The 12,596-nt window shown below is 37.8% G+C and overlaps 1 protein-coding gene across 13 annotated transcripts in view; it reads left to right on the top strand.

Annotated features, from left to right (window-relative positions):
• LOC125969391 (teneurin-3) overlaps positions 1-12,596 on the top strand; it is a 519,170-nt gene that overhangs the window by 146,103 nt on the left and 360,471 nt on the right. For 2 of the 13 annotated variants that reach the window (XM_049721355.2, XM_049721354.2), the window contains exon 1: positions 1,088-1,430. The exons of 8 other annotated variants lie outside the window; for them this stretch is intronic. The gene's annotated coding sequence lies outside the window, so the exon portion shown is untranslated. Of the gene's footprint in view, positions 1-1,087; positions 1,617-12,596 lie in introns of those variants that run through there. 3 more of the 13 variants (XM_049721352.2, XM_049721353.2, XM_068650690.1) reach the window with 3 other exon arrangements.

Here is a 12,596-nt window from a genome sequence, read left to right as displayed (position 1 = left end):
AAGAGGGTCACTCTCATCAGTATTTCAAGACAACTAATCCGGATTTTGCATCGTTAAAGTGGATTCATTTTTATGCACATTTTCTCTGTGATCAGTCACTTGACATATCAGTAAAAAAGGCTATTTTCTGTCAACTCAGCCTCATTGAGCATTTATTATTTTCAAGCTATTCTTAGAAAAAACATAGACCATAAATGTCAAACGCAATTCCCGGGGCCAGATATAGCCAATTGCTTCATTTAATATGGCTTACTAATGCTAATGGTTTTTGTATGCTTTGTTTCTCTCTAAAATCTGTACCAAATTGCAAATTTGACCTCTGACAACCACTTTTTTTTAGTTCAGAATGGAAAAGAGAAAAAGGGCACTTTTCACATGAATCTTGTTTTTTTTTTTTCATTTAATTGGATTCAAATGACAAAAAGTCACACAAACAGGCCCTCAATTCGCTCATGAATGATTTGTTTAAAATGTTTAGTTTCACTGATTTAATTTTCTACACAATCAAAAATAGTGGTTCTATTGCAGCATTCGTTCTCAAATCCCCCGCACCCCCCACTCCCATTGCCGACATGTGAAATGTGTCATCAGTCCGAATTTTTATTTGACAAAGACAATGCACGTACCAATCCTAGTATATAAGACATTTAGTCGTTCGCTAATTTTCAGGACCCAGATTTAATACTCCTTTTAGCTTTTGGTTTATACAGCTGCTTCCAAAACGTTTAACTACTTAGGAGTGTGGGCACACTCACCGTGCACTACCCCTTACACTTACAAAAATCTGGGGTGCATACGCTATGTTGTTGTGTAGTGTAGTCACTAGTTAATATGCACAGGCGCACAGTTGTGGATACCACGCGCACAAAAGATGCAAATGCAGAGAAAAAGTCACGAATCGTTCGTATGCGGTACGAGTGTTTGTGTGAGACTGAGCGAGAGAAAGTAAAGAAAAATAAGGGGGATACTTGACCCATCTTTTGCCTCTAAAATGCAAAAAGCAGATTCCGACGCAGACATGCAGCAGCCAATCCCCGCACTCCTTCAGCTCCCTTCTGTCCTCGTGGCTCCACCCCCTGCCTAGTTCGTCGAGCAGGAGGACTCCACAATTTACCAAGGCAACAAGGGAGCAAGCGAGGGAGCGCAGCAAGCGCGCGCATTCACAACTGTACTGGTAGAACCAAGCGAGAAGACACACACGCTCATAGTCTCCACCAAAGGTTGTACCAAGTAAAGAATGAAAGAAGGGCAGGTATTTTTTGGGCAAATTTAAAACAGAAGAAAAAGCCGCGAAGACAGGAACGGCACAGATTGCAAAATTTTCAGTTTTCTTCAGTGATTTTTCAATCACCGTCTCTGGCAAGAAGTGAGAGGATAGACCTGGGCTGACCGAAAGACAGAAACAAGGAGAGACGTGAACAATAATCGAGGTAGGATTTTCTTCCGTTTCTGTCTTGACAGAAAGGTCAGTCAGAAAAAGAAAAGACAGAGGTGTGTGTTTTTCCCCATTCGTAAGCGGGACGACTCGTGGTCATGTGTTCCTGAAAGGATCCTATGTGTTGTGGGGAGCTCGAACCCTTTCAACCAGCCGAAACTGGAGTATTCACACAGACAAGGTAAATCACGTTCTTCAAATCCGTGCATTGTAACGGCGTGCGAGACGAGCTTGTTTTGCCGCGTGCCCAGGGAACGGTCTGTCTCGTAAATTGCGTCTCATTGTGTCGATTCACCGAATTTAAACTCACAAAGCGAAACAATTTTGTAGTTCCGGTGTGTATGGGCGTGCGCGTGCGTGCCTTTTAAAACAGTAGCAGACTCGGCTTCATTTGCAATCATGTCTTCATTTGGCGATCAAGTGTCAAAAAGGAGGCTGAGAAATGCTTTACCCCGTCCCAGAATAGCTTTGTGCATTTAATTTTCATAGATATAATAATCTCTTTCCCCATATCGTACTTATTTGTTATGTTTCTTTTAGTCTTTCCTTATAGCTCGTATTTTTTCACTTTAACCCCCTTTGCTTATATTTTTGGCCGTGATCATGGTTTTTGAAACTGGCTGACTCGAGCAACAAGTTAGTGACTTGACAAATCAGTCAAACGGGCAGCAAGGCTTGCAGTTGCCTTTATCGTCAAATAACATCAGAGTACGTCAGCTTATATTAAGCTAAATTCTCATTTAATTAGAACCACATGAACAAGTCATAACAGATGCATTTGAGGCCAGTCTATTCACTTTCAGTAAAGCTTTTAGGGTGCATACAATGAATGTATTTGAGACACGTAAAATCAACGCAAGCTTTAGAGTCTGCTTTTGATTTTGCGGTTATTTCATGTGAGCAGCAGGATATAATGGAGATAGGCAATATTAACCAAATTACGATAGCCACCAATGAGGACAAACTGGGGATAATTCTCGACAATACTTACATACTTGATGAAGTGACCAAAATGCATTTAATATCCTATGCATGTGGATAGAGTTTGTACTGTAATTAATAGTTTATATAACGCGAGCACCCACACGCGCACACACACACACGCACGCGTGCTCTCTCTCTCTCTCTCTCTCTCTCTCTCTCTCTCTCTCTCTCTCTCTCTCTCTCTCATGCACGCACACACACACGCACACACGGGCGCGTGTAAATTTGTGATGTGTGAATTCAGATTCATCGACAATGTATGTATTATGTCAAACATCTAGTGACTGGTGATCTTGGATTTGACACCATTTAATTGCGTCCATTATTTGGTGGGTTTCCATCTGTCTAAAAAAATAAACCTGATGAAAATTAACCTGAATGAGAAAGCTACAAATCGAGTTTTATTTGATTTATTTATTATTTTATTCATATATTATTATTTTATTTTAACATTTTTTCAAGTTTTACTCTTGGAAGGGGTGGATTTTGAAGCTTTTTGAAAAAAAGTATAATGCACATTTTGTTTATGGGAACACGTTTTGGGAATAAATGATGACAAGACCGGATACAACGTTGCATGTTTTGACCAAATACACCATACATATATTGCACAAAAATAGCATCAGACGATTAAGTGTGCGTTTGAGGGGACGTAAAAATTGAAATAGTTCTTAAATTAATAAAATAAGTGAACATTAATGCTATTCTTGATGAAAAACAGCAAAAAACATCCGTGTTTGTGCACAGTTGGCAGGTAATGCAGTGGAGGTACGTACATTTCAAAATAAACCTCAGTGTACCAAGAACACACAGATGCCTTGGATTGCTCTTATTGAGAAGTTTTTACTGGCAGCATGTGGTGGCGTGGTCTCTGTCTTGATTTGTTTTAACTAGTTTATATTGCTATTACAAACTGCTAACTAACGACACAAAAATAATGATAAAAAATATAGTAAAATTAAAAAATGAGGCTGAAAGGCAGCCGACAGTCTTGTGGCAGAGAGACGCTCTCATATGATTGTCATCTCATGGTTTCCACTCCTCCCAGTATTCGCAAAATGGGGATAGGTTGCTGGGTCGTTTTGCGCATTTTCACTGAATACACTTAAAAACTACAAACATTTGGGATGGATGTCAACCAGATTTATTTATTTAATTGCTAATGACTCTCTAAAATTACTAAGAGGTTGTGTGCTGTGTTTTAATCCACTACAAAATGTCAAATTCCTTGTTAGTTAGGAACAAGATTGGTTATCACAAAATAATTCACGCTCAACTATATATTTGAAGGGACGTGTTTGAAATGTGTCACAACTTGTAATTCTATAAATTGGTGATATAATTTAGGATGCAGGTGAGCGAGGTGTTCAGCCATGTTGGATGAGTTCCCACATACTAGCCAGAATAGTTTTATAACAAACCTTGAAGACAGGCTTGGTTGGCCATATCTTTGGGCTTGTCCTGGCTGTCAGCCATGGAGGCAAAATAATTCCATATGACACTTTGTGTTTCTTGTTTAAAGTTAAAAGTTAAAGTCCCAATGATTGTCACACACATCTGGGTGTGGTGAAATTTGTCCTCTGCATTTAACCCATCCCCGTGTGATTTTGATCCATCCCCTGGGGGAGAGGGGAGCAGTGAGCAGCAGCGGTGCCGCGCTCGGGAATCATTTGGTGATCTCTGCGAGAAGTGGAGTGTCTGCAGGAGCTTGAGAATTGAGCAGCCATCTCTGTGCTCCCTCTCACTTGCAGAAGCCTCCCACTTAAGGCACTATCCACTTGTCGGCAGACAGGTGGCCATGTCGACTGACCGTCAGCCTAATCTTTACCAAACTTTGACAAAATAGGAAAGCTTTAACTTTTTTTATTTTAAAACTAGTAGTACTAAAACATATGGTACAGAACTTTTTGTGATGTCAATACATGACAGTCTGGTATTGGTCCCTGTACAACACTTACCGCAGTGTTTGTACTGACTTTGTAACTACTGACATTAGATGCACACTACGCTAGGGATTATGTGGTGCTCCTGTTTTCCTATTTGTTTTTGTGGTGAAAAACTGATAACAATTCATCCAAACAAAATACAGGAATGAACTAAAAATGTATTTGTATTGGGCGGCTCGGTGGGGCACTGGGTAGCACGTCCGCCTCACAGCTAGGAGGGTGTGGGTTCGATTCCACCTCCGGCCCTCCCTGTGTGGAGTTTGCATGTTCTCCCCGGGCCCGCGTGGGTTTTCTCCGGGCACTCCGGTTTCCTCCCACATTCCAAAAACATGCTTGGTAGGCCGATTGAAGACTCCAAATTGTCCCTACGTGTGAGTGTGAGTGCGATTGGTTGTCTGTCTGTGTGTGCCCTGCGATTGGCTGGCAACCAGTTCAGGGTGTCCCCCGCCTACTGCCCGATGACGGCTGGGATAGGCTCCAGCACGCCCGCGACCCCCGTGGGGACTAAGTGGTTCAGAAAATGGATGGATGGATGTATTTGTATTTATGGTGAAAAAACAATAACTCTTTATCCAAACAAAATATAGGCATGAACTAAAAATGGAAATCACTTTAGTTGTATATAGATGCTTTGCTGTCTATCACCATGGTAACTGTGTGGAAACTGTATTTAACTGAGTAAAGATTTGGGGAAATTCTCCAGCAGATCTGCCCTCGGTGCTTGTTTTAGCACTGTCTGTTTTGAAAGTCGCACTGATGTATTATGTGGTGAGGTGAGGGTAAGGGTGGACTGTGCACTGCTGATCATACACAGTGAGAGAGTGAGAGAGTGAGAAGACGGCCTTTTTTGTTTGCTTAATGACTTCCAGACACAGATTTGCATTCCATTGCCGTGTGCGGGTGTATGCGAAGTTCTCCCTCTCCACCCCCAACACTTACCTTTTCAACGAGAAACATACATTTTGAGATGCTCCCCAAAAATGTGTAGGTGAATAACAAAGTCAAGGGAGGAAGTATGTGATGGATTAAAGGAGTTAAACTGTCACTGTGAAAGGAAACATGCTTTTAAGAGAAGGCACATAGACAGATCGTAAAGAGAGGAAGGCAGAGACAGCGCTTGGGACATGAACATATGCAACCGATTAAGATTCCAAGGGGCCTATTAAAAATGATAAGATGTCATTAGAAAAATAAATAAGCTTTTAAATTTTATATCCTATTAATATAAAATTTAGGGTCAAAAGCTGAAATCTGAATTGGAAGCTCTGTTTTTAACAGCTCTCTCTGTTAGAATCAAAATAGTTGTGTGCCGTTTTAGTGGGAGGGAATAATAATTAAAAAAAAGGTTTAGAATTGTGCGTTATAAGTTGGAGTAGTACAAAACAACTGACAACACAGTGACAATATCACCAAAACATATTGTGAATGTGAATAATTACAATTACAAGATAAGTTGCAAATGTCTGTCAAGCTGATTTATATTTAGTCCTTTTTTTTGTCTTGTCTGGAATGTTTTAGTGGATTAGGATATTCAGACCGACCACTGGGAGAGACAATGGAACCAGTCAAGCACAGAAAGTGGCTGCATTCCACTGCCAGATACATTTATAAATAACATTTATAAATAAATAACAAATTGAAAAAAGTTATTTGCTACATTTTGAATACAACAGCACATACATAAATGTCATTGAACCCAGTTGCCCACACATTGCCAAAGACACACAAAGAAACCGAAATTTCGTTCCCCCCTATCCCACGGTGACAAGACATGGCTCACAACAGACAAACAAGTAAACAAGTATAACAAAAGTGTGCTGAATAAATAACACAACAATAAATAAATAAATAAGAGGAGCAGAAAAAAAAGGAGCAAGTGCGCGTACAGCAGACATTCCCGAAAATAGCGCAACAGTGTGCAGGAATTATATCTATTTAAAGATGATGCTTGACAACTACAGAATTTTTAGTTGTCTTTCTTGTAATAAAAGAGAAACACTTAACATAGAATTACTGTGATTAATTATTTTTTGTTTACTGTGCTCCATTAATTTTACGTTACTAAATTTAACATACTTCCTGTGAAAATTAGTGCAGAATTTTACGATGCATGTGTACACTATTACTTTAGAATAGCAGGTTTATTGCATTAATTTAGTTAAATGATTCACAAATTAAAACAAACATTTGACTTTTGACATTCATCAGAAACTGCTGTCATCAAATTATTTATTTTTATTGCCTCCAATTAAGTTAATACTTTGATTAAAACTTATTATTAGCGAAAAATGTGGATTTCCATATTTTTAAGTGAGAGTACAATGCAAATCCATAGCCACTTTAGGAACCCCCTGTAGGCATTTGCAGATTATACTAGATGTATTTGCAGATTAAGGGGACAGGTTCTGTGAAAGACTGACTGCTGGGGCAGAGAATGTGACCAGCCAACCATTATATGACCTGCTGGATCCCACCGCCGCTGCATGCACACTCACATGCACACTCATACGCACGTACGCTGTTGCACGGGTGTGTAGATGTTCACAAGCGCTCATGCGTTAGCTGCACGAACACACTGATTCATTAACACGTGAAACCCCACACCACTGTACCCGCACTTTTGTTACCAGTGTTATGTTTCTCACCCTGGTTTGCAGGCTGTAATTGTTACTCAGTATCGGATGGCGTGTTTGGAAAGAATCACCGAGATTTACAGAAACTTGACTACCTCGTATTTATCATTTCTGCATTTTTTCTTATCTCTTACACTTCAGGCTTTGTCTTGACCCATCCCCCAATACATGCATATGCACACACACACACACACACACACACACACACACGCACACACGCACACACGCACACACACACACACACGCGCGCGCACGCACACACACACATACACGCGCACACACTCGCACGCACGCACACACGCACGCACGCACGCACGCACACACATACACACACACACACACACACACACACACACACGCACACACACGAACATACCTAATCTCATACTTTCTTGTTGCTAGGAGATGAGAGTGTTTGTGTGGAGACGCTGAGAAATGTACAGGGTATTGGTGTGTGTATGTATGTGTTTAAAACCTTGAAAATGATAAAAGGTGGAAAAGCAAATGTTAAGTCTTGCGCCTAAATGTGTGTTTGTTTATTTCTTGATTAAATAATATTGTTTCGTAGTTAAAAATATATCCTTAGCTATTCAAGCATGAAGACCAGCACACATGGCAGAGTATAAGCATTGTTCCTATTCAACATAGATAGATAGATAGATAGATAGATAGATAGAGAGAGAGAGAGAGAGAGAGAGAGAGAGAGAGAGAGAGAGAGAGAGAGAGAGAGAGAGAGAGAGAGACTGTATATGAATATTATGTTTAATTTTTTTTTACCACATAAAAAAAATATTTTTTGTCAATTTTTTTACTAGCGTTATGTGTGTGTGGACCGTTGCTTTGGATGCTTTGCCCACCATTGCGCAGTATTTCAGAGCAACTCTTTTCTCTAAAGTCTTATAGTGAATGTGCATCTGTGAAGAATATAGTGTGTTCACGGAAAAAGCTCTTCGGGTGAAAGTGAAGCGCTATCCTTTCTCATCACTAATTCAAAAGGAAGATTGACTTGTTAATGACGAATCAAAATGTGATCAAAACATTTCTGACTCTTAGTCTGCAAAGTGGACAATTTGTCAGAATCATCATCCATTCATATTGTTAGAACTGAAGGTCAGCTTGTCAATAAGTTGTTTTACAGGCATTTCAGGCATGATTGAGTATTGTGGTACTGTTAGTGCTTGACTATTAAATAGAAATTGTACACGGACGAAATGGGGTAACAGAATGTAAGCAGCTCCCATTCAATGCCTGTTTAAATTGGACAGCCACACAGCAGGCTGCCTCATTAGAAATACCAATGGTGTCGTCACACCTTCATTACAGAATGCTGGAACACAATTTAAATGATACTCTGGGGCAGTATCACACATACTCATACACATTTCGTCTAGATAAGCAAAGCAGTGTGATGGTGAAGGCACTTTTCAGGAAGCATTGTGTGGTCTCAAAAATGGTTCTCTACGTCTGCTGCATATTACATTTGACTTTAAAATGAAGTTGTGGACCTTTTCAAAATATTTTACAAAATTACATTCATCTACAAAATTTCAAGCAAAATGGGTTTAAGGTACTGTTATCATAACAACTGTAGGTATATAATTTGTAAACAACTATAGTTACAATTTTCCCAGTTGTGTATTGTTTCAGCAATTTCATTTAATGTAATGTCTTCTGACAGATTTGTTTCCTTCAACCTGCAGAGAAGCAATACTCTCTGCTCTGTGGAACCATCACCGTTAAAGTAAAATATTTATGAATCCATCCATGTCTCACTTAACCTGTTCACAGGGGTTTTTGCATGTATTTCAAACAGTATTCCACATTGATGTCATTTGAATTCCCTTTTCCCCCCTAATACATTACATCTTGCTCTTGACCAGTGGCATCTATTCACATTTTTATTTTACTGTGGTTTGTACACAAAGAATTAGGGCCTTCTTACTCTTCTGACAGAGGAGAGAAAAATTGTGTGGAGAGGCTGAGAGATGAGATGTTTGCTGACAAAGTGCATCTTATCAGCGACGGAGTCCAGATGGTTCGCAAACGCACCTACTCTACGTTCTCTCCCTCACTTTTTGTGGTCTTTTCATCCTCCCTCAGTGAAGTGCCACATTTTTCCATCCACGAGCCAGACTCTTGCTGCTTGCACATTTTTCGCATGACCTCCATGTCATAAATTGTCCACCACCTCTGACCATGTTGCGATAAAAGTTTTATCCAAAGTGCTCATCTTCCTTGAACACCCGTAAACCGAAACGGCGAGAGCTGCATTACATCACGAGAGCAGTGTTATAGCCATTACAAGACGCCCCAGGAAAATGGGCTCCTGAACCAGAGAATCTACTGAAGCAGCATGCAGATACTAGTGAGTGGTGTCCTGGAAAATAATGAGTGAAAAATAACCCAGGAATCAATGTAATCTCCATTGCCACCTTGAATTATTTTAATTAATGTCACTGCACATACAGTAGGCCAATCACATCACCAATGGCTATATTCCATGTCTCAAGATAAAAATAATTTTATAGAATTTTAATTAAATAAACAACAAAATAACACAAATGTCCCAAACCTCTATCTCTGCAAGTATGTAGATATCACCAATACTTGGCAGTGTTAGGATTTCTAATACAATATTAAGTTTTGGAACATTATTGAGAAACACAGTAACATTTACAACACATGCAGTCATGTGCCGTACACACACATTTCAAGAATGCTATCTCAGTCAACCTTTTTAGTCTTGTCTAGCTGCTCTGGAAAATGAAGACAGATGAGGTGACAGGAAAATAAACCACAAGAACCTGGTGAAGTGCTATGTTAGTTATTTCAGAACATGTGTGCTTGTGTTTCTTCTCTTGACTTTGTAAATGCTTACAACCATCCTATCAATTTTTACATTTAAAGAAATATTAAATAAAAGCAAAAGCGGAAATTACTGAATTTCACCTGGTTTTGGTAAATTTGATTCAATCAGCTTTAAAGTGAATTTATTGTTATCAGTCATCCAAATAATTCTGCATCCATTTCTGTGCCACTCTTCTTATCTCTTAATTTTGTACTTTTTTTAGTAGTGTTACTATGATCAAGAGAGTCAAAAGCTTTTTTTTTTAGCACTACGCTTTTTTTTTAGCACAAACATATTCTTTCCCATCTATTGAAGTTGATATCCATTCCACAGATTCCATCATTTCCATTGAGATTGTTGTTTTCTTTCTAAAACCAAGATGATCATCACTTAAAAGATTATGTTTCTCAATGAATAGCTGTAGTCTGTGAATAAATATTTTTTTCCAGAATTTTTGAGAATTGTGGCAGTAGGGATATTAATCTATAATTAGTAAATTGATATCTTAATCCATTTATAGATGAGGGCACAATACCACTCTGAAAAAGACAGATTACAGATGTATGTAAATGGCTGTTTTATAGGTTCGGTAACACCCTTTACTAATATGATATGAAAATCAAAACAATTTGTGGATTTTTATTTTTAAAAGTTTTCAGAATATCTAGAATTCCATTAGAAATTACAGAATAATAAATATAGTGGATGGATTTTCTTTAATGTATTTAGTCATCTTGTATTTATTTTCTGGCACAGATTTATTTACTGGACAAAAAATTATTAAGCTCATTTGCTATATGTTTAATTTTGTTCAATAACAATATCCTTATCATTTATAAAGTACCCTTTTCTCATGCCATTATAAATCATACTACTTAATATTCTCCAGATTTATAACAACATCCTTATCATTTATGAAGTGTCTTAGATATTCCATTTTTTTCATGCCATTTTTAATTATACTATTTAATGTTCTCCAGATTTCTCGTGTGTTATTTTTATTCTGGTCTAGTAATGTGCGATATGACTTTTTAATTGATCTTATAATACTCATTAATGTATTTTTATGTTTTATACTTTATTTCAGAAGCTTTTGTCCTCACCTTTATAATTTTTTATATTACATATTTTTCTTTTTACATGCATCCTCTATCTCTTTTGTGATCCTTGGCTTTTTAGAGAACTTGACTATCCTGATAATTTTTTAATGGGCAACGTTTGTCGCACAATGAAATTGCAATTGACAGAAATACATTGTAAGTAATATTAGGTTCTTCATTTACATAAAATTCATCTCAATTTTGATATTCTTAAGTCCTTCTTAAAGGCAGTGAGGGATCTTTGTGTTCTCATTCATGTGATTTCTAATGCACAATTCTTCTCTTGTTTTTCCCTCAATTAAGTCATGGAGTTGATCAATTATATCAGTTATGAACAGTCTGCTAACAGTATCATACCCAATTGTATTTGTGAGTCTATTATGTATCAAATTAGCTATATCGGATTTTATTCTAGTTTTTTTTAGTCTCATTTTGTGTTAAAATCCGCAATGAAATTACCACAAATCTTTTGCGCTTTGTTACTATTTAAATTCCCAAGCGTAGCAGCTAGTTGTCATTGAATGTATCAAAACACGACCGTGGTGTTCTGTAAATACAACTTGCATGTTATTTCAATTTCAAGATGTGTTCTGGTGCAATACTCGAGCAACTTTTCCTTCCTCGAGTACCTGGGTCACTTGTTCGTGTGATGCATGACGGTAACAGGCGTTGAGAAGTCCAACTTCAGAATAAACCTTACTTTACCAAAGAAAACCTGGCTTGGTAGGCTTTTTTTTTATTTCAAAGTTGTTTCCGGCATCACGTATTGGCATGGCGACTGTGTTGACCCGTCTTCAAGATGGTAATTGGGGCCAGTTTATACAGCTGTCACAAGCGATTGCCACCAATATCAACACAACCTCATCCTGAAATCATGTTTGATTGCTAATTTAGGATGCGGAAAACCTTCAAACTTTTGGGCTTAATCTGCTTGGCATTTAATCAAAAATTGAATTGGGTTTTTATAAAACTTTTGACAGATTGCAATTTAGTCATTTTGTTCTTTCTTTCTTCTGTTTTACATATTATGTAAACTAAATTGAAATAAAAACAAAATTCACCTGGAAAATAATAATAATAATAATAATAATAATAATAATAATAATAATAATAATAATAATAATAATAATAATAATTATTATTATCTAAATAGAATGGAATAGAATGCATTTATTGTCATTGTACAGTAGGTATACAACAAAATTATATAAAATAATAATATCCATTGCATGCAGTATACACATGAATTTGCACACTAATGTAATTCTTTATCTTATTGAGGGAATGAAGTAACAATGCAAATGCTTTTTCTTTTAAAGGCCTGCAAGTGCTTTGCACCTCGCTCTTTCAAACTCTGGGATCAGCAAGTAACTACCCTGTCCCCACAGCTGCGGCGCTGTCTCCCAGTCACCATGGGAACTGTTCCAAACTGTGAAAAAATAAATATACGTTTCCATGAGGTTCTGTTATCCACTACCGGCTGTTTTTTCAAAATGAATTTGCTGTCAGCAGCATACATGAAACCGGGTTAGTTCATTGTGTTTGATTGGTTGGCTTGATTGCTAATTCAAAACACACGTTACATCTCATAGTAAAGTTAGAGGTAGACATGATCCTTTCTAATTTTGTATTATATGTTCCTTTAAAAAA

This window comes from Syngnathus scovelli, chromosome 5 (assembly GCF_024217435.2).
Source record: "Syngnathus scovelli strain Florida chromosome 5, RoL_Ssco_1.2, whole genome shotgun sequence".
In the NCBI taxonomy this organism is placed as follows: domain Eukaryota; kingdom Metazoa; phylum Chordata; class Actinopteri; order Syngnathiformes; family Syngnathidae; genus Syngnathus; species Syngnathus scovelli.
Note: the sequence above shows the minus strand (reverse complement) of the source record. Positions and strands in the feature narration are given on the sequence as shown.